The following is a 24651-nucleotide window of genomic DNA, read 5'->3' as shown; positions in this document are numbered from 1 at the left end:
TAAGATTTTGGCCTTCCAGACTACGAAGTTTGAGGCTTCGTCCAGTCTGTCCTGGTCTCTTACCCCGTTCACTGCCATCTCGCTGCTCCTCTACTTCCCTTCTGGAAGTTCTCGGTGTGACTCCCTCTGAGCCTCGATTTCCCTCTTGGAAACCCTTCTACCAATGTCGAGATGCCCCCACTCCGATCCTTAGTGTTGTTGCACCACTGATCCGGATTTCTTGGCTATAAACCCTCGGTAGCAACTCCCTTCTCCTTGGTCTTGCCCTATTAGGCACTGTTCTGACTACAGTACCCCACCAGCTTCACTCTGCAACTTACCCACAACATCCTAAGCCCCGGCAAAACTGAAGGTTAGAGCTTCTAGGCTCTACGCAATCTTGGCACCAGCAAAATCTGCACCTCTTGGCCACGGGCGTCAATCCTTCTTGACTGAGAAAGATGACCGGGCATTGAGTAGGTCGAGTCTGCTCCCCTCTGTCACTGCGTTGATCCTCTTCCCGGCTCAAACTTGATGACGCAGGCATTGCATCACCCCTTCCTTACTGCTTCTCTGTTAGGAACAACTTCTGTCACTCGGGACAGTTCTTTTTTGCTGCTACTGCTCTGCTCGGCTGATGTCCTCAGTTCTCTTGTGATTTGCAACCACACTCTGATACCATGTTGGAATTTCTAAGTTTAGCTGTTAGAAACCCTTCATGTACTTTCTGATTTATTTCTGCCTACTTGTTCTGATTAATTAACATGTTATTTACCATGTAAATACTGAAAATAAATACAAGTACATGCTCAACACATTACAGATCATCAACTGAAGGAAGCAAAACAAGCACATAAGTCACATTGTTGTTTTTGGACGAATGTCCACGGAAAAACCCAATGCGGGAAAACTGGTGCAGCCATCTGAGGGTTTTATTATTATGCAGTTTTTTAATACAATTTGGGTGCCAAAACTGGCACACCCAACAGAGAATAATCTCGGTAGTAGTACCTCTAAGTCGGAGACAAATGTTTTGGTTGAAACCCCGGATAAACACTTCGACAGCTCCCAACTCCAATTTGCCCCACGAAAAACCCCATCAACAGCCTCTAGGGACTGCATCAGCCCTTTCTGGCCCAACGTCACCTTAGCTTGCCCTGCGTCAACCTCTAGAGGCACTACGTCAGCCCTTAGAGCCTTTGCGTCACCCATGGTGGCTCTCTAAGGCACTGTGCAGCTCCTAGCCGCCTCTGTTTGAGCCCTGGTTGGCTCTGTGTGAACCTCTGGCTGGCTCTGCATCCCTCTCTCTCGGCGTCTGCATTGATTCTCCTGGTACTATCTCTACCTCTCTGCTTCTATATTCACTACCCCTCAGCTGCAACTCTGATCACTCTTTCGACTTCCTCAGCAAACCCTGCCCCAGAAAATCGAAATCTTGGTCAACTCGGTGTGTTCTCCAAGTGACCTTCAAGCCTCCTCTTATACTTTTCTCCTTGACGATTCAACAGCCAAGATTAAGTCCCTAATCAATGGCTAAGATTAACTCTAGCTTGATCCATGACTTTTGGACCCTTCTAACACAATTTTATATTAATTCACATTAATATTTTATTTTCCCTAAGTTTAGACTTAGGGACTCCATTAAAAATATTAATTATTTTAATATCTCCCAAACTGGTTAGATTCTACCCAAACCATTTTTGGGTATTGGAGATCTCGTGCTTTAGCCTCTCCACCAATTTTCATGGCTAGAGCACGTCCGATGCTACCCCAAATCAACAAGAATACGAGTCCATCATGAAGAATGATGTCTGGGATGTGGTACCTAGACCCCAGGACAAAACAGTTGTCACCTCGAAGTGGCTTTACAAAATCAAGAATGGAGTTGATGGGAGTGCTAAAAAGTATAAGGCTCGCTTTGTTGCTTGAGGCTTCTCTCAAAAGGAAGGTGTAGATTATGATGAGATATTTGCACCTGTTGCCCGATACACCACCATCCGCTCGATCATAGCCCTTGCCGCTTCACAAGTATGGAACCTACATCAGATGGATGTCAAGACCACATTCTTGCATGGTTTGATTAAAGAGGAAGTCTATGTGGAACAACCCGAGGGGTTTGAGATTCATAATCGGGAATCTCATGTATGTAGGTTGAAGAAAGCTCTCTATGGGCTGAAGCAAGCACCCCGAGCTTGGTATGAGAGGATCGATAGCTATTTGATGAATTTGGGATTCACTAGCAATGAAGCTGATCCGAACCTTTACTTTAAGGTTGAAGATGATAAGCCTCTCATACTGGTGATGTATGTGGACGACCTCTTTCTGACATGTGCGGACCTCTCGTTCACAAATGTAAGAGGGAGTTTTTTCCGAATTTGAGATGAAGGACCTAGGACTAATGCACTATTTCCTTGGGCTAGAGGTCTGGGAAAAGCCAGGAGAAATTTTCCTATCTCAAGGAAAATACGTGGTGAAGATATTGGAGAGATTTGGTATGGTGGACTGCAAGCTCGTGACTACCTTGATGGAGCTTAACTTCAAGAAGTTATGCGGTAGTGCTGTCGGACCTGTATTGGGTAATTCTTTTGAGTATCGTCAACTCATAGGAGCATTGATGTTCTTGGTGAACTCCCGTCTGGATATATGTTTTGCAGTCAACACGTTGAGCCAATATATGGTTGAGTCTCATCACTCACATTGGATTGGTGCCAAGAATCTTCTGAGATATCTTCGGGGCACAATCACTCATGGGTTGAGATACACTACCAGAGATGTGAGTTTACATGGATATTCTGACACTGATTGGGCAGGTAGTGTGGTGGACCATAAGAGCACTTTCGGGTGCTGTTTCTCTTTGGGTTCTGCTTCGATATCTTGGATGAGTAGGAAGCAGAAGTCGGTGGCTTTGAGCACCACTGAGGCAGAGTACATTGTTGCGAGTATGGCCTCCCGTGAGGCTTTCTGGTTGAGGAAGCTCTTCAGTGGGTTTTTTGGACATACGCTAGATACTACCGTGATCCTCTACGACAACCATAGTGGGATTCGTTTATCAAGGAATCCTGTATTTCATGATCGCTCCAAGCACATCGATATCAGGTACCACTTTATCCGGGATATGGTACAACGAGGAGGAATAAGGCTCCATCATATTGGGATTGATGAGCAGGCCATCGACATTCTAATGAAGCCCCTGGGAAAGGTCAAATTCTTGACTTTCTGAGAACGACTAGGAATCATGGAGAGACCCTCTTATGAGGGTCCTGTATGATGCATACATTGAGCTCTAGGAGCTCCAGGGGTCTTGGGGTACTTCTTGGAGCGACGAGCGACCATAGGGTGACTCAACCACCCCTAGTGGTGCGCTATGTACAAGGTGAATGATTCAGTCTTCCCCTGTGGTACCCCGTGGCGACATGTAGGCAAGATGAGTGGTTCATCCTTCTCCTGCCAAGACATGGACTCATGGGAAGTACCTCTCATCTGGCCAATGAGTAGGTAAATGAGGATAGGGACCATAGTAGTACTGATGGACGCATCGTCTATCTACCGTACTCCCTATTCTAGGATGACATTGATCTAGGATCAATTGGAATTGACTTCAGGTCAATAAGAGTGATATAACTCACTCTCTTTTGGGATTGAATTCGGGTTAGTAAGAGTGGTATGAGACACTCTTTATTTGGAATTGATTTCGGATCAGTAAGAGTGCTATTAAACACTCTCTTTTATCTGGGACTGACTTCGGGTCAGTAGAGGATGGTATGATACATTCTTGGTCATTTTTTCTTCTTAATTGTTCAGCAGAGCAGAGCAGAGCAGCACAGGGCAGTGCATTTGATGGGAGAGATAGTACCGACAGACAAGTGGATTAGCAGATGGAGTTCTCCCTAGTTGAGAGGGAGTGCTAAAACTGGAAACTAGGGCCAAACTCCATGTGGATCACCTCATTTATGGTAGCTGATATTTTTCTTGGATTCCTCTCATCGAGAGGTCTAGGATTGATCTAATGATCATCTGATTCCGACATGTATTCATGGAGATATGAATTTATTTGTATTTCTTGATAATTTGTCAAGGTTGGCCAGCAAGTAAAACAATGATTTTCACCCCCAACTTATCCTCCACGATTCATATAAAAGGAGACCTTGTGGCATTATTCCACTCATCTCACCACACATCTTCTCTCTCTCCTACGCATTAGAAGAGCATCTCTCTCTCACACGTGTGGCTGAAAGGAGGACGCAGATTTTTAGTTAGGGCAGCGTTGACTTGGGTTGACCTAGCTGTAGGTGGGCAGATTGGACAACGTTGACCAGCGTGGAGGCTTTCTTGACTGCGGTTTGGGTTGGGCAGCCTCTCCTAGGCTAGCCGCATTTCTGTTCAGCCTTTTTGACCAGGTTTGACCACTCTTTGACCTGTGTTGATTGTCAAAGAGCTACCGCAGGTTTGACCAGAAGTTGATTGCAGTTTGATTAGGTATTGTGGATTGTTTTTGGCTGCCTATGCTTGCTGTTGAAGATCGAGTTCTTCAAGGTTGACTTGAGGTCATTTGGGAGTTGTTTGACCAGCTTTGACTTTGTTGGTTAGGGTTGTATTGTTGTTGTTATAAAATCACAGATTTGTGATATTGTACTATCTCTCTCTCTGCTGAATTATTGAAGAATATAGAAGAATTGATCAAAGGGTTTCCCCGCATTGGGGTTTGTCCCTGGCTAGTGCCACATCTTGTGTCTCTTGTCTTGGCTTGTCTTCTGTTGTTTACATTTATGTTCTATCTGCATTTTACTATCATGTTGATGTGATTGCAATACTAGAAATTAATATTGGGCTAATAAGAAGATTTGAAGTAAATTGCTCTTAAGCATAGAACACACCATAATTTAACAATTTATCTATCTATTACCAAATATATACATACCTCTTCCTTCTTTTGGTCATCTAGACTTCCTTTTAGAAACTTCCTTTCCTTGCTTGAAGATGAGAGTACTTCAACCAACATGACATGCCACACATCTTTGTCATTGTACCGCCATCCTTGTAACTAGTGGATCCCACACAAGGTGGAATGTAAGGTATCTATGAGATGCTTCTTCTTGAGTAGAGGTGAATTTTCTAACAAGGATTCCAATGGAGGATCTTGATGATCCTCATTCTGCAAATGGTTCTTTCTAATGACGATGATGTATGATGATCTCTTGTCTTCTATCTGCTAGATGACTTTCTCCAACCATATAGATTGCCTCTTTGGTTGTCCTTCTATGGTTTTAGTGAAGATTCCATGAGCTATTTCCTTTCTATCATGATGACTGCTTCAATATAAACTTCTACTTCGGCTATGCCTTGCTTCTATGATGATGTCATCTCAATTTTTGCTACAATGCATCCTATACCACTTGTGATGCATTCCATCATGTCCAATGTCTTCTACAAAACTGAAAAGAACTAAGTATATGATGTTATCTCAGTCATAGTAGAGGTCTTTCACTTCCTCCTCTGTTTTCTTGTTTTTTGGTTCTTCTATTTCTTCGATGACACAATACAATAATCTTTGACATATCTCCATGGGGAGTCTTTAGCCTCTATATAGGCTTCATACATACAATACCATGGGTCATTACCATGCGTCTCTCAGTACCATATATCTAATACAATGGACTTATCTCATTATTGCTAACTACTTGTGGTCCCTTACATGATGCGGGTTAACCACTTTATTTATTAACTATGACCCATCCCATTAGTACATTATTCCCATGGGTACCTTCCACTGTACCCCAGGATATCCCCCCTAGGTATACTACACATGGGCTTCATTTCTTTCCTTTCTCTTCTTGTTGTCCTTCTTGAGTTTAGGACAATTCCTTTTGAAATGTCCATATTCATTACACTCATAGCTTTGGATTTTAGACATGTCGATTTTCTTTTGAAACTTCTTTTGAGCCTCAAACTTTCCAAATTTCCCTTTCTTCCTTGTCGATGTTGCATATGCTTGAGTTTGTTCATTTAACCCAGCGTCGTTCTTTGCCTTTAATCTAGATTCTTCAACCTTGCATAATGACCACAAATCACTGAATGTTGTGGTTTCGTTCTTCTGATAGATACTTGACACAAAGTTGCCCCATTCATCTGGTAGTGCATTGAGCACAATGGTGGTCATCTCTCGATCAGACATTACTTCTCCTAGCTTTTGTAGTTGATCTCTTATTTGAGATACCCTCATAAGATATGAGGCTACCCCTTCTTCCTTTGATACCTTCATCTTGTATAGTCCGGTTTTCAACGATATAATTTCTCCTGCAGTGCTTACAGAAAACAACTCCACCAATTTGTCATAGATCTCTTTAGTTGTCTTCAACTTAGCTACATAAGGGATGAGAGAATCCTTGATTGACTTTATGAGGATCATTTGTGCCCTTATTTCTCCTTTCATGTACTTTGCTATTGCTTGAGATTTCTCTTGTGATGGTTTGGCGATGGAGCCCTTTACATATTCAATAACTTCATTCTCCATGATAATTAAATCAATTCTCTTCTTCCATGTAACGTAGTTCGAGGTCCCAACCAATTTATTGTTCTCCTTGCATAATGAAGTCATCTGATTTGAGGATTGAGACATAAAAATATAGAATACTTACTTGTGAAGTGAAGATGCTCCTTTTATGATGATATCTTCGACTTGATGTGTTATTGATGATGTTGACACTTTAAGATGTGTTCTTGATGATTATTGCTTCCACTACTACTTTGATTTTGATAATTGAAGATGCCTTCTTAATGACAATTACTTTTTTTTTTCACAATGTTTCTTCTTCAAGATGGGGAGAGATGATCCTTTTCAAGAGTGTTTGAGATGTGATCCTTCTTCAATGTGAGGGAGATAACTTTTGATCTCTTTGATGATGATGAATTGTCTCTCTTGCTTCCTTTGGTTGATGATTCTAGAATATGTAAGCTTCCCAAGAATGCTTCAAGTGTAGAGTCCTTATTTGAATGGAGGTAGGTCCTTGAGGTCTTTCTTCTTCTTCCAAGAGTTTCTTCCATCAAAAAGATGTGTAGACTAGTCCTCCTTGATGTGCTTATTATGGTCGGCCCAAATGTATCCTTCTTTCAATGGATCGATCTTCAAGCTGCCTCTTCTTGTTGTTGTTGTCACCTTAACTCTGATACCATGTTGAGAAATCAAGGAGCAGCTAGATTAGGGTGAATTCTCTTACTTTGATAATTGCTTGTGATGTTCTCTTACTTAACTTGATGCACTTGTATTTAACTTCTTCTTATCTTGATTATTATAGTGTTCTTTTATCATCAAACAACTACCAAACAATGAGGATCAATGAGACAAGAGGACATAAAATGTAGGCTTCTAGCCAGGGCCAACACCTCTCCTCTTGAGAGGAAAACCCACAAGACTTCTTCTCTTCTTATAGAATCTTCAAATGATGAATTCCAAGACCATGTCAAACCTCCTTCTGATGATCTTTTCTTCACAAAGTCAATGCCAATCAAACTTGCTTCCCAACTTCAGTTTTCAGCCCTTACTTCAGATTTTGGTCACTACTTCAGTACTGCACTTTTCGGCCTACCTGTAATTCTTGCAATTTCGCACCTGTGAGATGTCTTAGGGCAAAATTTGAATCTTTTTCTCCTTCGCTTGAGGTGCTTCTACTTTCTTATCAAGTCAGCTCCTTTCCTTGATCCTTTGGCTCCCAAACTTCGGCTTTTTGACAGTTCTGAAATTTTGGTCTTGCTGCAATCATAGTGATGCCCTAATCTTGCACGTGTGGAGGATGGCAGCCCAAAAACACTTCGCTTTCTTCTCCCTTTATTGTCCTTCTCTTCACTAGGCTTGAAGGTCTTCTTATCTTCTTTTATCGAGCTTGTGAATGTGCTCTGAATGAGGTTGAGTGCTTCCTAATCTATAGGTTTCCCATGGTGGTCGAATAGCCCTTATGAAACCGACTTGTCATTCCTTGAAGGCCGACGTGTTGCAGCTAGTTTGACTTGATCTTGGAGGGCCTTTTATGACTCAAATAGACTTTACATAAATTTTCTTAACACGCTACAATATGCCCAATGGGGTCTTTTTTTGTACCCCAAGGAAAAATTGTAACTTTCATTAATGGATTGAAAATTACATGTTGTAGATGCTTCTGAGAAGCATATGAAAAATTGGTGGCCATGCCACATTACTGATATGACTGTCTGTTACATAACTATAACTAGTATACTGATAATAAATACAATATATAACATGTTTGGAAAAATATACAAAAATTGACGTCTGCAGAAAAGTTCTATCAAAGAAGTGTCATCAAAAGATCAAGGCAGATTTTCCCCCAGAAGTTGTTGATCATCAAATGGTCGATGGAAGTATTGGTAGAAATCATGCCTAGACTGCTCATGTATCAACCAATGACCCCGTGGCTAGAGCGCGACCTCCTTGGATAGATGATCGGAAAACTGGTTCCTTTCCCTGTAAATATGTTGACAAGAAATGGAGTCAAACTGAGATTTCAATAATAATACATCATCCAAAAGGTTCTTGAGTGTGTGCACGTGACAAACAGATTGTTGATTGAACCAATTAATGACAAGTTTTGAATCACCAAATATCTGAAGATGCTTGTAGCATTTCTCTAAAGCAAAGTGAAGAAGATGTCTAAGCGTAATAAGTTTTGAAAAATTGTTTGTGCCACCTCCTAATCCCATCTGTAGTTTGAAATAATGTTGATTGTTGACATATAATATAGCATCCCCTCCACATGCTATCTGCTGTGCAGATCCATCAAAATAAGCCCATGGGTGGGATTTGTCGATGTGTTCAGCTGAGATGTTTATGTGGGTCTATTTTTAATCATCATCCAGTAATGAGTTTGTTGACCACTACGTGTCAACTACCCATAGTAGTACACCCCTTTTTTGCAAAAGGGATAGCGCTTAATCGACATGTCTGTGCCATTCGACAGTCATCGTCGACCTGATCATGTTCTGATGTAAACCCAGTCCACATGTGTAACTTGTAAATAATCTTAGCAAATCTTAATCATGTACGTAAATTTCCTAGGTAAACCTAATTTTTTGGGGATAATCTATGTTCTGGAAGGTTTTTTGTCTCAACGATCCATGATCGGAAGAGTTTTCCTTCAGCCTAACCCCAACGCCGGAATGAATTTTGTCGTTAGAATCTTAGGGGACTCCTAGTGTACTTGGTCGAGTCTATGTAAAAGTAATTTGGAAATAATTCTAACTATTTGGTTAGGTTATTACAAATTGCTTGATCTGCTATATTATATTTGTGTCGCAGAATTGGGTGGTCTATGAGGGTCTATGTCAAATGGGTTTTTCCCCTTGAGATGTAAAATTGTAAAATTCATGATGAAAAGTGTCTTGAGGGTTAGAAAATGTTTTAATCCCCTCATAAGTCCTAGGTCCTAGGTGATTTTTCCAAAGAGCTAAGTTCGAGGATCCAAAAAAAAAATAAAAAAAATAAAAATAAAAGATATAAATAATAATAAAAAAATTAAAAAATAAAATAAAATAATAAAAAGTAAAATTTTTGAGAAAATAAATGCAAAGTTTTAATATTTTAATATATTAAAATACATTTAAAATTTCGACGGATGAGATTAAAAGGGATTTTGATCCTCATCGACGGTCGAGATTAGTTTGACATGGATCACTCGAACTAGCTGTTGGGAATTTTTCTTTTAAATAGGGTGTTAGGGGTCATTTGAGATCAGATTTGATCTTAGAGTCTGGTGCTAAAGAAAGTTCTCTTGTAGTCATTTTTTGTTCAATAAAGAAAGACTTTGGGGTTAAAAATCTTGTTGGTGTTACTTTTCTGGAAGTGTTGTAAGATGATTTATTTTTCTGCATAATTTTATTTTCAGCCATTGATAATAGCTTTATAAAGATTGATTTAGGCACAGGTATCTTGTCTGATCTCTGGGGTTTGAATGATAGTTTAGATTCTGAAATATAATGGCATGTATCTCCATTTGATCTGGATTTCACTATTGTTTTCTCCCTCTATGTTAATGGTTGATCTTAAGCTGTGCAGGAAATCTTAGTTTTGAGTTTACCGGGCGTTAAGGAAAGTTCTCGACTGAACCAGCCAACTCCTGGATTACATTTTCTGAAAGAACCCAGCCAGTTTTTATCCCGAGCTTATCATTTGAAATTTTTTTATGAATGCATGAAGGGTTTTCTGAAGTATCTACATTAAGTTTAAAATTCTGAAAATATTACTATGGATTATTAACAAATCTCGCTGCTTAAAAGTCGAAAATCTGTAAATATTGTAAATTTTTAGCTGGTTTTAGGGTTTTCAATTTTGTTTCTTTCACATTTTACTTCTCGATATTTTGTTTTTGCCATTGCAGGTTGCAGGTACAGATTTTAAAAATTTTGTAGGGTTTTCATCAGATAATCTGAAGCAGCTAATTCAAAATTTTAAGAGCCCTGGTAAATCTTAAGAGGGTTTTCCGATCTATTTAGCTGCTGCTTGGGGTTTCATTTTCGTTGCAGGAAAATTTTGATTTTGTGTTCATTGTTGTTTTTCTCAAAAGCTTTTGGGAATTTTTAAGGTTTGGGTGTCGATTTTAAAATTTTTACAAGATCTGGAAAATTTCTGGGCTATTTTCCACTATTCAAACCTTCTTCAAACGCTTCCCACAAATATTCCTATGCAGATCTATGTTGGCCATCATTTCTACCCACGTTGGCAAAGATATCCATCACCTATCCTGCGTCCCCTCATCCTTTGCCATATCTCTGCTCATTCATCCTCTGCCGCTGTTGTCCAGTCTTCCAACTATCTGCTTTTCTCCAATCTGCAAACAAAAAAAAATATCACACATCTCCAGCTCTCACCATCGCTCCAAAACTTGCACGCACAACAAACTTCGAATTTTTTATGTTGTTGCTCGTATTGCCTCGCTGCCCCCAGTCTCTTCTATCCTCACGCAATGTCATCACTGCCAGCTCCCTCTGCTACCTATGCATGCTTTTTCAACCCATCCCCACAGCAAATCCTCATTTGTTGCTAGCTCCAAACCGTCCCGCTGACCTGCATTCTCCAACTGCCTGTATGCTGCTATAACTGCAAAAAAAAAAAAACTGCGCGTAGGTCCTCCCTTACCATTCCGTCCACCTACAGACGCATTCCTTCAGCTCTCTCGCTCGAACTCTTCTTTCCATGTTGCTGCCTATGTGCAGTCTCCCCTCCCTACGTAGCGTCCTCCCTTCTGCTGTCGAGTTCCCTCACTCTCCAAGCTGCCAGATCTGCGTGGCTCCTGCATCGAACCATTTCGCTGCTCCGTCGTGCCTTCCCTTGCCCGTCGTGCCTGCAAACATTAAACGCAGAAAATCGATTTTGGTTTGAGACGATGCGTAAAGTTTTAGTTTAATGTATATATGTTAGCATAGTTAGGGTAGATTCAGATTTTGTTTATATCGTATAGTTTATATTTGATTTTTTTAATTTGGTTTTTCATTTAGATTTAAATTTCTTTTATTTAGATTTTTTTAGAATTAAATTTTTAGTTTTAGATTTTAATTTCAATTAGATTTATTTTACTTTTTCTGTAGTTTAGAATTTAAATAAAAGAAATAAAAAATAATAATAAGTCGGATTGGTTCTTCAACTTGTCCTGACGATGAACCACACTAGTTGGTTCGAAACGCGTCGACAAAAGATTGGTTATGTGATTTTGCCGAAGATTATCTAAACAATAATAATAATAATAATAAAATTTTGGGTTTATATATATATATTCATGTGCTAGGCCCTTTTAGTTAGGTTTTAAATTTAAATTAGAGTTACATTTTATTTTTGGTTTAGCTTTTAGTGTAGTTTAGTTTAATCCTCATTTTTAAATTTAGTCTAGTTTTATTTTATTTTAGAATAAATCAAAAAATCAATAAAAAATTAAAAAAATTTCATAAAAGGTTAAAAAGTTCCTTTTTATTTTTATTAGACTTTAGTTTAGATTAGATTTTATTTCTCTTTAGGATTTTAGTTTTAGACCTAAAGTTTTATAAAAAAAATATAAAAATTAAAAAAATATTTTGAAAAAGCTTAACAAAAATTTGAAAATTTCATATTTGGTTTCTCTATTTTCCATTTCTCTATAGTTAAACGCACTTAATGTTTATTTTGAAGTTAGCTATGTGAAAGTGGTAACTGGTCAGCATTTAAATTTTATGACCATTTAAAGCATTTAATTTTTCTTGAAGTTTAATTGCTGGATCATCGTTAAAGCATTGTGAATTTACTGGATATCTTGCATTTTGCTTGGGTTATTTGATGATGAATGATTATTAATGATGGAATTTCAAAGTTCATATTTCTACAGCATTTGATAAACAATCATTTAATCATTAACTCCATAAGGCACTGGTACATTAACTTCTAAAATTAATCAAGCGCTAGATTGCCTTGTTGTGTCTCCCAACCCAACTGGTCCACAGTTGGTCTTCCTTTGTCCCATAGGGTCTACCCCCCTTAGCCTTGGGAGATGGCTTAAACGGAGAGATTGGGGATCAGGGTGACAACCCTAGGTCTGAGCGTTGTCGTGACAATTTGCGCGACAACAAAATTATAAAGTGTAGTGATGTGAGCAACATCAAGTGTCCGGTGAGGAGAGATGCCTTGAAAAATAAGTTTGTTCTTGTTCTGCGATATGCACCAGCAAACCATAAGCGATAGATTCCTGAGTTTGGTGGGGTGTGCCTCATCCCACCATGATTCCCATGCCAATGTAATAGTCAAACCAATCCATCTGACAATCAAATTCAAAGATAGTTGTACTTGATTCCACAATGCAGATGTAGAAGGATAATGGAGAAATAGGTGGTCAATGTTTTCTTCAGCATTCTGACAAAGTACACACCACGAGGGTCCCTGGAAAGACCAACGTTGTAGGTTATCCCCTGTTGGTTCTTTGTTGCGCAGGATGCACCACATGAATAGTTTGGATCTGGGGGGGCTGTAACTTCCAAAGAGGACGCCACCACCATACAGTGGCAGGGGGCTTATGCTCAGTATAAATAATGGGATAGCCATCCTTTGGAGTGTATGATCCATGTTGTGAGAGTACCCAAATGAGCTCATCTTCCCTGTCCAGAATCCGGACATGTGATTTAGCAAGTGCATTTGTGTAATTGATCCATTCATGATGCCAGACCTCTGGAATGCCAAGATGCGCCGCTGATTTCCAAGCCTGAGAGAAGATAGTAGTGTTATCTGGATCGGAAATGTGGTCTAGAGTGGATATACTGGAGTCCGTCAGATGTTGGATAAGTTCAGGAGGAAGGGAGAAAGCATTCCCGCAACCCAACCAGGGATCCAGACCAATACGTACCTGACTACTAGAGCCTATTCTCCAGGCCAACCCATCTCAGATGTGAGCTATAGAATTTAGTACTGCTCGCCAAATCGAAGATATATTTGTTCTGTTCCAGTGTGGTCATTGGACCCAATTGATAGTGTGGAGTGGACTGATGTACTTCTGATAAACTACCTCGGTCCACAAATTTTTAGTTGTAAGTACCTGCCAACCCATTTTTGCTGCAAGAGCTTTTGAAAAAGCGACAAGGTTTTTCATACCCCAGCCTCCCCATTTCTTTGGCAAGGCAATATGATCCCATTTAACCCATGCATATGTATAGCCTTCCTTGTTGCCCTTCCAAAGGAATCTGCAACAAAGTTGTTGAATTCTAGAGAGTATGCCTCTAGGGATCTAGGCCAACGACATCCAATACACAAGTATAGCTTCTAATACAGATTTGATAAGGACAAGGCGACCAACTCTAGAGAGCCATCTGTGATGCCAAATATTCAACCTTCTTTCGATTTTTTCCACCAACCATGTCCAATCAACAATTTTATATCTGTTAGGCTTGAGCCAGAAGCCTAGGTATTTAAGACCATCTTCAAAAGCGAGAAGAGAGAAGGGGAATCTCTGATGTGCATAATGAATTTCATACTGTGAGCACCCTACAACAGTCAGAGTGGATTTCGAGTGATTATATTCCATACCAGTGGCTTTACAGAAAAGCTTAAGGGAAGTGTTGAAGGTAGAGGAATCACTGATAGATCCATTCAGAAAGATGAGGATGTCATCCACGAATAGGAGGTGTGAAAGGACACAGTTGTCTGCAATTTTGATTCCCTTTAATCTCCCATTCTGTTTTTCTCAGCAATTAATCGACTCAAGCCTTCCATAACCAATAGAAAAAGCAGGGGAGAAAGGGGACAGCCTTGCTTGAGACCATGCTCAGCATGAAAGAAAGAGGAGGTTGATCCATTAATGAGAACGTTGTATGACACATTAGAAATGCAACACATAATCCAGTTAATGACAGATATAGGGAAGCCCAGATGTGTCAATAACATCTACAAGTATAACCAGCTGGTTTTGTCAAAGGCCTTAGATAGGTCAATCTTGAGAATCATACCCTTCAGGTTCTTAATTTTAATAGAATGAATTCCCTCCTGAGCAATGCCAATGGCTTCATGAATCTGACGATGGTTCAGGAAAGCAAACTGTTCCGGGGAGATATGGCAGGATAGAATAGGTTTAAGATGGTTAGCAATAATTTTGGCAATAATCTTATAAATGCAGTTGCAAAGAGAGATAGGTTTGAAGTCGTTGAAAGTCTGAGGTGAGTCGAACTTAGGGATAAGGGCAATGAAAGTTGAGTTAAATGCATCATACATTCGACCACTGGTTCTGCATTCTTCAATAACACGAAGAAGATCATGTCCAAGCAATTCATAGAAAGAGAGATAAAACTCCACCGGCCAGCCATCCGATCCCGGGCTCTTATCCTTCTTGAATCATTTGAGTACACCCTCCAGTTCCCCCATCGACACAAGCTTGGAGAGGTCTTCAGCTATATCAGGATCTACAAATCTCGGAAATAGACTAGCAACTTTGATCACTTCTGCCAATGTAGCTTCCTGTGAGGCTTTGAATAGTTGACCAAAGTGGGAGGTTCCGAGTGCGGCAAGTTGATTAAAAGAATGCACCTTTTGACCAACCTCATTTTCCAGGTTCCATATGGTGTTGATGGCCTTGCATCCTCTAGCAAATTGTTGGTAAAACTTGGTATTGTCGTCTCCAACTTGTAACCAAATGGCTCGGCTCTTGAGCCGCCAGGTCTCTTCTCTGTCTTTGAGAATTCTGAGTCTATCAACTTCAAGTTTAATGACACGGTCTTTGGATTCAGTGGTGTCAAATCCTCCTCCACCTGCTTCTTCCAGTCTGGCTAATTCCTCCTCAATCAATCTGAGGTTGTTGTCATCCTTCTTCCTCTTGTCCTTGGCCCATTCAATCGTCTTCCTTTTAAGACAAGTAAGTTTTGATGCAAAGCATTCTGTCGCTGATTGCCCAGGAATCGGAGGGTGAGTTTGCCAGAAGTCTGTAACTAATTGTAAATATGCCTCATCTTTAAGCTAGGTCGAATTGAACTTGAAAGGGGCCTTTAGCTTGCGGGATACACCAACAATCTCTAAATAAATCGGGGAATGATCTGATATGCCACCCAATCCAACCCATTGTCTGAATAGGGAGAGATTGTCAAGTAGAACATCTTTGATAAGGAATCGATCCAGTCACCTAGCAAGCATGGCATCCCCAATTCTCCTATTGCGCCAGGTAGGTTGTGGGCGAGCCACAAGAATATCAATAAGGTGGTGATTGTCCAGCAGGTAGTCGATAGTATCTGATAGTGGATCAGTTTGTGCATGATTCCCCCAAGATTCCGCATGTCCAATCGAGAAATTAAGATCACCCCCTAGTATGATATTATCGGCTTGCATATATGAAGAGTTCAAGATATTTTCCCAATAAGCCTCTCGATTTTGACAGGGGCCATATATATTAATCAGCCTGAAATCCATCCCAAGCTCTTCAAAGAAAACATCGACCTCTAATACGCTTTCCCCCCTAGATGTTAGTGAGTTTAATGGCCCTGGGATTATAACTAATCGCAATGCCCACCGAGCGACCACGAGCATCTAGGGCATGAAAGTGCCATCCAGGCACCAATGCTTCCAAAGCGGGGATAATAGAATCACAGACACCAAGAGTCTCCTGTAAATAAATGACATCCACCTCCTCTATACCCAAGAGCCTCTGAAGTGCTAGTTTTTTGGCGAGACTAGCCAACCTGCGACAATTGAAGGAGAGCCACTTCATAGGGGAACCAAATGCGGGGCATGTCTTGCTCTAAGGACCCCATCAATGGATAGTTTCCTACCTTCAGCAACATCCAGCCCAACCTTGTGTATAGCTTTGGACATATTAGAATGTCTGCCCCAAGAGGGTTTGATAGTCTTCGGGGGAGGTATAATGCCAAGTCCACAACCATCCACAGTTGTAGATTTTTCCAGCGAGCGCAGATTGTATCTGTGATAAGTGTGAGAGTCAGAGGAATCCTCGTTTGAAGGGGCATACTGAGGAATATCAGGGATGGAGGGGGGAGGAACAGAGTATACAGGAGGGGGTGAAGTTGATGGACAAGTGAGTGGATTAAGATCACGAACATATATATGAGGTTCCCAAGAGCTATATCCTTCATGTTTGACTGCCACGCATTTTGTCCTCCATGATTCCCATGGTGATGTCACGAGCTCTTGCTTCTAATGCTTCTTTAATGGTCATATCCATAACAAAAGATTTAGGAACTTATGATAGGACCCTTTTGTGATGGATACCATCTTGATCATAGTAGAGATCTGTTACTCCCTCTTTTCTTGGCCCTTTTCTTCATCTCCCTCCATCTTTCCAGTGATATGAGCTTCTTTCCATAATCTTTCCATAGCATTGAATCTTAGCTATACTATTCTGTGTTGTTTGAGGATCAAACTTCCCTTTCCTTTCTGCACATGTTTGGGTCTTTTAACCTTCAACACTTTTGCCCTCAACTTGTCTTTTTCTATCTAACATAGAGACCACAAGTTGTTGAATGAGGTAACTTCCTTGTCATTTGTTACCTTGCTTTATCAATTAGATCAATGATGATTGTCTTCTTATCATCTCTCTCGGATCTCCCAATTGAAATCTCATGAAGATATTCCTTCATTCTTTGATACCTTCAATCAAGTCCAAGTGATATGACCTTCACTTTATTTTAGAGAGTATATTTTCTAGCATTTCATATGTCTCTTTTATGTCTCCTTTCTTGCTACATAGGGATGAGAGGACCTTAGGAGTTCCCTCCCATGAATTCAAAGGAGACCTTTTTGCTTGATATGTTCACTGAATTCTCTTATCTATGAGGACTATGACAATCCTCCTTATTCCATGGAAGGACCTTTGATGACCCATCCAACCTATAGATCTCCTTGCAATCATGAAGTCATTTTTACCAAATTGATTAATGAAATTACTTACTTGACAAATATTCACCTTGATCATGTTGAAAGTGGTTGAAGCAAATGCACTGATGCTTCCTCCAGATGAGTGTGAAAATTTCTAAACTGAAATTCTACTGCAGCAACTGATTTATTTCACCTACCTATTATTAACAATAAGTTATTTACGAAATCCCCTCAACAAATATTAAAATAAATTCTATTGCAGTTATCACACAATTACTCAGAAAAAAATACATGCACAAGAACCAATCACATCAACACGGTTGTTTTTGGACAATTGTTCCCGGGAAAACCCAATGTGGGAAAACTGGTGCAACAGATGAGGGCTTTATTAATCTTCAACAACAATTGCTTTTACAAGGAATGATTTTACAGAGAAACTGAAACAAAACACCTAAGACTTTTTGACACTTTGGAGACCCTGCTCCCACTCCTGCGTCACTCTGCGTGGCTCAACGTGACCCTGAGTGGCTTTACGTCCCTTTGGGTTAGCCTGCGTGAGGGTTGCATCTCTCCTCTGGACTGTGTCTCTCTCTGCGCTGTCTCCCACTGTCACCTCCTCCTCAGTCACTACCTGTTGTTGATGCCTCCTCTTCCTCCACCATGCAACTCTCCCTTTGAAATCGATCTCCTTTACTTGAGAATCAATTTTCCTAGAGATACTAAGTATCTGTCAGTGTGTCTCCAAATGATCTTCAAGTCTTCTTTATACTTTTCTTGTTGACGAATCAATGGTCGAGATTAAGTCCCTAATCAACGACTAAGATTAAAACAAACTTGATCCTCGTCTCTTCGAAGTTTCTCACCCTTATCTTTATTAATACCCATTAATATTTTTATTTTCCTAAGTTTAGACTTAGGAACCCATTAAAAATATTATTTATTGTAATAACTCCTCATCTGGGTGGAATTTCTCAAAACTATTTTTGGGTCTTGAAGATTTCATGTGCCTTAGCCTCTTCTCCAAATTTCAAGACTAGATCACATCCAATGCTACCAAAAATCAACACTTCCTCTAAGCGAGGAATGTGCTCTAGCAATGCTTCACTATAGAAACATCACACTGATCTTCCGCATTGGTACCTGTGTTGATGCTTGGCCTACTACCTCACATCCCCTACACTGTTGCTTCCTGTACTGTAGCTCCCTCTCAACATATTGCATCATGCTGCTGATAGCACTGTCACTGCTAATTGCGGCATTGCAACTCTAGACACTTATCCATTTCTGCTACTGAAATGGATTCTTTACCATCCCCATATTCTCCCTGAAATAAACAAACTTTGTTCTTCCTAGAGCCTAGGTGAGGATGTCTACCACCTGTTCTCCTATAGGAGTGTACCTCAACTGTACAGCTCCTCGTTGGACACAGTCTCTGACAAAGTGACACCTGATATCAATGTGCTTCGACCGATCATGAAATACTGGATTCTGAGAGAGCTTGATGCAACTCTGGTTATCACACATGATCCTGGTCGCTTCCATCCTTCTCCTAAATAGATTCACAAGCAATTTTCTGAGCCATATGGCTTTGCACGAAGCTGTGCTAACTGCCATATATTCTGCTTCAGCTGAGCTTAGAGCCGCGGACTTCTCTTTCCTACTACACCAGGAGGTCATTCCTGATCCAATGTTGAAAATGTACCTAGTTGTACTTTTCCGATCTACTGAACATCCAGCCCAATTTGCGTCAGTGAACCCACTCATCCTGATGTCATTGCCTCTGGTGTACAATAGTCCATGCTTGATTGTTCCTTGTATATATCTAAGAACATGTTTGCCTGTTGCCCAGTGCGCCCTCTTAGGTTCCACCATGAACTAACTGAGGGTGTTGACAGCGTAACAAATGTCTGGCCTGGTATTAACTAGATACATCAGGGACCCTATAAGCTGCCTGTAGAAGGTGAGATCAATGTCTTTATCTTATGATGCATCAATCTACTTCCAGTTGGTGATTATTGGAGTATCCATAGGTCTACAGTCCTGTTGCATGCATCCTGAATCTCTTCAAGATTTCTGTAGCATATCTCCCTTGTCCAAGGAAGATCTCACCCTTCTGCTGCCAAACTTCCAACCCCAGGAAATAATGCATCTATCCCAAATCCTTCATGTCGAATTTTGTGGCTAGGTTCTTCTTGCAGTCTTTGATGAGCCTGGATGATCCTGTTAGGAAGAGATCATCCACATATAACACTAGGATTAGAGGCTCATTCTCTACGACTAGATAGTAGAGATTAGGGTCTGCATCACTCTTGATGAACCCCATCTTTTGCAAGTAGCCATCAATTCAACCGTACCATGCTCTAGGTGCCTGTTTAAGCCCATATAAGGCTTTCTTCAATCTGCATACATGAGATTTCTTCTCATGTGTCTCAAAACCTTTTGGTTGTTCAATGTATGCTTCCTCTTCTATTACCCCGTTCAAGAATGTCGTCTTGACATCCATCTGATGAATCTCCCACCCCATCTGTGCTGCAAGAGATATCACGGTTCTAATAGAAGTATACCTAGCTACTGGGGCGAAGGTTTCTTCATAATCTATCCCTTCCTTCTGAGCATACCCCTTAGCCACAAACCTTTCTTTGTATTTCTCCGCATTGTCGTCTACAAAATATTTGACTTTGTAGATCTATCTCGAACCTACCAATGATCTGTCCTAAGGCCTATGTACCACTTCCCGGACATCATTGACCATTATAGAGTTGTATTCCTCCACCACAGCATCTACCCATACTTGATTTTGAACAACCTCTTGAAAACTAGAAGGTTCCTCAACCTGAGCTACTAAGGCCTGGTATCTGTCTAGTTGTCTTCACTCCCTTTTATTATTTCTGGGTGCACCAATGAAGTCCTTTGCATCCCATAGAATCTGTCGAAGTTCCCAGCTCGTTCTTCCACGAGTAGTAGGCACATATATCAACTCTTCCTCTTCCTGAGATTCCTCCTGTTCTGAAGCTTTGTCTTCAGGAGAATTTATGGTACTAGTTTCTGCTGGTTGAAATGGTTTGACCAATGACTCGTCTTTCGACTGCTCCTCGAAAGGCATTTCTTGAGATTTCCTGAAAGCTCTGTCCTCCATGAACTTTACATCCCGCTGAACTACTACCTTCCTACTCCTTGGAAGATAGACTCTATATGCCTTAGCATTCTAGCTATATTCCACAAGATATCCTTTCTCAGTAGTTTGATCTAATTTCTTTCTCTTTTCTTTGGGTATATAGTAATACGCTAAACTCCCAAATATCCTGAAATGACTGACTTCAAGTGTCTTCCCTGTGAAGACCTTCTCTGGAGTGATTTTGCCCAATGCCCTATGTGGAGTCCTGTTCTGGACATAAACTGTCGTGTTGCATGCTTCTGCCTGTTGTCGCGCGGATTGGCACGACAACGCTTAGATCGGGGGCTGTCATTCTGATCCCAGATCCCTCCGTTTAAGCCTGTCTCTCGCGGCTAAGGGGGGTAGTCCATGTGAGATGATGAGACCAACTGTCGACCAGTTGGTTGGGAGACATGAGATACGATATAAAAAGCACTCGATGGATTTGATTAATTTAGCAGACCAGTGCCTTAAGAGATTGTGGTTAAAACGATTACTTGTTAAATGATGTAAAAATATGGACCACGAACAACAATCATCTATCATTAGCTAAATCACAATGCTCTTAGAATGACCAAAACGATATCCAACAATTGAGAATTTTCAAAAAAATGAATGCTTTAAACCACCATGAATCATAACCATTAACCAGATATCAATTTTGCATCTCGACTTGAAAATTTAGATCTCAGCATGAAAGATACGACAATTCTCGAAAATGACTGGATCTGACGAAGAGAATTTTCCACAAAATTTTTTTATACTTTTTCAAAAAAAAAAATTAAATATTTTTTTTATTTTTTATTTTTTTTTTTAAAACAAAAGTTAAAAATGAAATCTAAAAAATTTAATTTAAAACTAAACTATTTAAAAAAAATAAAACTAAATCTAAAAAAATTATAAATCTTTTTTATTTTTTTATTTTTCATAAAATTTAAGTCTAAACAAAATAAAGTCCTAAACTAAAATAAAAAATATAAAAATTTAACCTAGAATCTAAAACTTTAAAATCTAAAACATAGAATAAAAATCTATTTAAATGAAAACTAAAACGTTAATTATACAAAAGCATAAACCTAAGTCTAAAAAAAAAAATTTATTTTTTTATTTTTATTTTTTATATCTAACAAAATGAAATCTAAAAAATAAAAGAATTAGAATCTAAAAAATAAAATACGTAACTAAGGACTAAACTAAAAAAAACTATTTAAATCTAAACAAAACTATACGAATTGAAATCCTAAAGCTAAAATCAAATATAAAAATACAAACTAAAAAAAAAAAAAGGGGTGTAATTACCTTAGCCTGAAGTGTGAAACGACTAAACATTACCTGCGTTGATGGCCTGGAACAAACGATCGAACGCATCCATCGAATTTTTGCTTGGTTTATGATTTTGCAGGTACGCAGATTGATGGCTGAGCGATCAGAAACGCATACGATCAAGGAAGAACGCTGAGACGAGATCAACCCTCAACAAAGAGAATCGAAAAACGCTGAGGCGCGTGACAGAACTCTGCTACAATGCTGGAGCTGAAAACCCTTGTCCGCTGGTTCGATTTACCCGCAGAGAGATGAACGCGTGAAACAAAATTTCGAGCACAGGCACGGGTAACGACGGACAGAGACGCAAATCGTTTTTGCTTGAACACGCAGACGGAGGCTGGGAGGTGATCGATTTTGCAAGCGTGTAAAAATTTACCTGGCCTGGCGCTGTCGGCAATTTTGAAAACGATGTTGGAGTAACCTTTTCTACACATTTGGTGCATGGCTGCGATGATGCCCAATAAAGAAAGAAAGAACCATCACCCTGGTGACGCATACGCTGAAAGATAACCAGAGCATTTGTGCTTGGATCAAGTCTGAGGAATTTTGGATCGATTTGCAAATAGATTCACAGTGAATAAATCTCCGATAGCAGCTCGGATATATATTTTCGCTTTTAGAAACCCTGATTTCTGCGTGTGAAAAGATCGGAGCTGACGCTGAGCCTTTGTGTGAAATGATGAGCCCAGAGATTCAAACAGTGAAACGCAGTCACGCTTGCCTTAAGCGCAGTCAAATGTGATAAACAGTTATTATGTGTGTCTGATGTGCGTGAATGTGAATAGATGGTTCTGCCCACGCTGAAACCACTGCTCGCCTGACGCATATAAGCCAAGCGAAATTCTGAGTGAAGACAGAAAATCGCAGCAAAGGGACAGGATATGGCTCAGAAGGAGACAGCGTGTGAAAAAGATATTAGAATTTGTCCAAAGTTTGGCAGTTTTGATGAGGAGCCTGCAATTTCAAAGAAACAAAACCCTAATGAAAGTTGCATAAAACAAACATTTAAAACCCTAGATCAGAAAAATTAAAACCCTTGAACAGTTTATTAATGTACAGATTTGGCCCCTTAACAGCCAGATTCATCAATAAGCACAGAAATATTTAAAAAAAAAGGAAATTTCAGACTGTCACTGTGAGGAACTTCAGAAAATCTCTCATGCAAATTAGAAAAATAAACCGAATGATAGACCCAGGATCAAATCCAACTGGGCTCAACACAAAATGCTTGCAGGAGTTGGCTGGTTCAGACGAGAACTTCCCCGAACGCCCACAAAATTTCCTTCAATGATGCTTTCTGCACAGCTCAAAACAACTGTCAATAAAGAGGGCAAAAATGCTGCTAGATCTCAGGAAGTAATGGAGATACATGCCATTACTTCAGAAACCCTAACAGCACCCAAACCCCAGCAAGTGAACAAGATACCTGTGCTCACAATACTCTACAAAAAGCTATTATTAATGGCTGAAAATAAAATATGCAGAAAATTTAAACAATCTCACAGCATTTCAAGAGAGTAAAACCAGCAAGATATGGACCCCAAAGTCTTCTTTTATTAACCAGAAACAGATTTACAAGAGAGCTTCTTCAGTATCAGACTCACAGATCCAATTATCTGAAATGACCACCTAAGACCCTATATAAAGGAAATGATCCCAACGGCTAGTTCGAATGATCCATGTAGAAATGATCTCGACCGTTGATGAGGATCAAGACATCTCTTGATCTCATCCGTCGATTTATTCACTTAAAATATTATTATTTTATTTAAATTTTTTATTATTTTTTATTTATTTAATTTTTTAAATTTTTAAATTTTTTATTATTTTTTATTTATTTAATTTTTAAAATTTTAAAATTTCTTATATATATATATATATATATATATATATATATATATTTTTTTTTTTTTTCTTATTTCGTTTTTTTTAAATGGATCATCGAACTAAGCCTTCGGAAACATCACCTAGGACCTAGGACTTAGGACTCACGAGGGGATTTAAAACATTTTCAACCCTCAAGACACATTTCATGATGACTTTTTACAATTTACATCTCAAGGGGACAAACCCACTTAATACAGACCCTCACAAAACACCCAGTTCTGCGACACAACTATAATCTAGCAGATGAACACACTAGGATTCTCCTAAAATTCCAATGACAAAATCCATCCCGGCTTTGGGGTCAGGTTTGAAGGAAAACTCTGCGGATCCATGGATCGGTGAGACGAAAAACCTTCCGGGACGTAGATTACCACCAGAAAGTTAGGTCCACCTAGGCAATTTACATACATGACTCATGTCTGCTAAGATTATTTACAATTCATACATGCAGACTAGGTTTACAATCAAAATGATCAAGCTGTTGATGACTGTAGGATGGCACGGAAACGCTGATCAGGTGCTGCCCCTTTCTTGCAAAAAAAAGGGGGGGGTACTGCATGGGTAGTTGACCAGTAGAGGTCAACATCTGGCTCTACTTGGGGACACGTTGCTGCTTGCAGGAATGTGAGAATCCAGAATCTGCATCCATACAACACAAAAATAAGTAGCGTCCATCCAAAATCATCATATACATTAAGCACAATAAAGATAAAAGCTCTTCATTTATTAACTATCCAAAGCAAAAACGAAAATGCGGAAAAAACAAGGAGTAGGGTTAGAAATACGATACAAAGGATGCCCTACGGCATCAGATGTGTTCAATATAGTGCATACTGAGCATTTGCCTGCTTTCAGGCAAATCTGTCGGCTGCTTGTCGGATGTGCCATGTCCAATTTTGCATATGGTAGGACTCTTTCCCAATGTTGCACGAAGCGGGAGCGAAGCGGAAGCGCAGAGCGCGGAAGCGTCATTTTC

At 39.8% G+C, this 24651-nt stretch overlaps 1 protein-coding gene across 2 annotated transcripts in view; it reads left to right on the top strand.

Moving 5' to 3' along the window:
• LOC149154944 (psbP domain-containing protein 3, chloroplastic-like) overlaps positions 1 to 24651 on the top strand; it is a 290689-nt gene that overhangs the window by 239623 nt on the left and 26415 nt on the right. The window lies entirely within an intron of this gene.

This window comes from Pinus tabuliformis, chromosome 9, assembly GCF_031772625.1.
Source record: "Pinus tabuliformis cultivar Carrire ecotype Pingquan chromosome 9, CPIR1, whole genome shotgun sequence".
In the NCBI taxonomy this organism is placed as follows: Eukaryota; Viridiplantae; Streptophyta; class Pinopsida; order Pinales; family Pinaceae; genus Pinus; species Pinus tabuliformis.
This window is presented reverse-complemented; position numbering and strand designations above follow the sequence as displayed.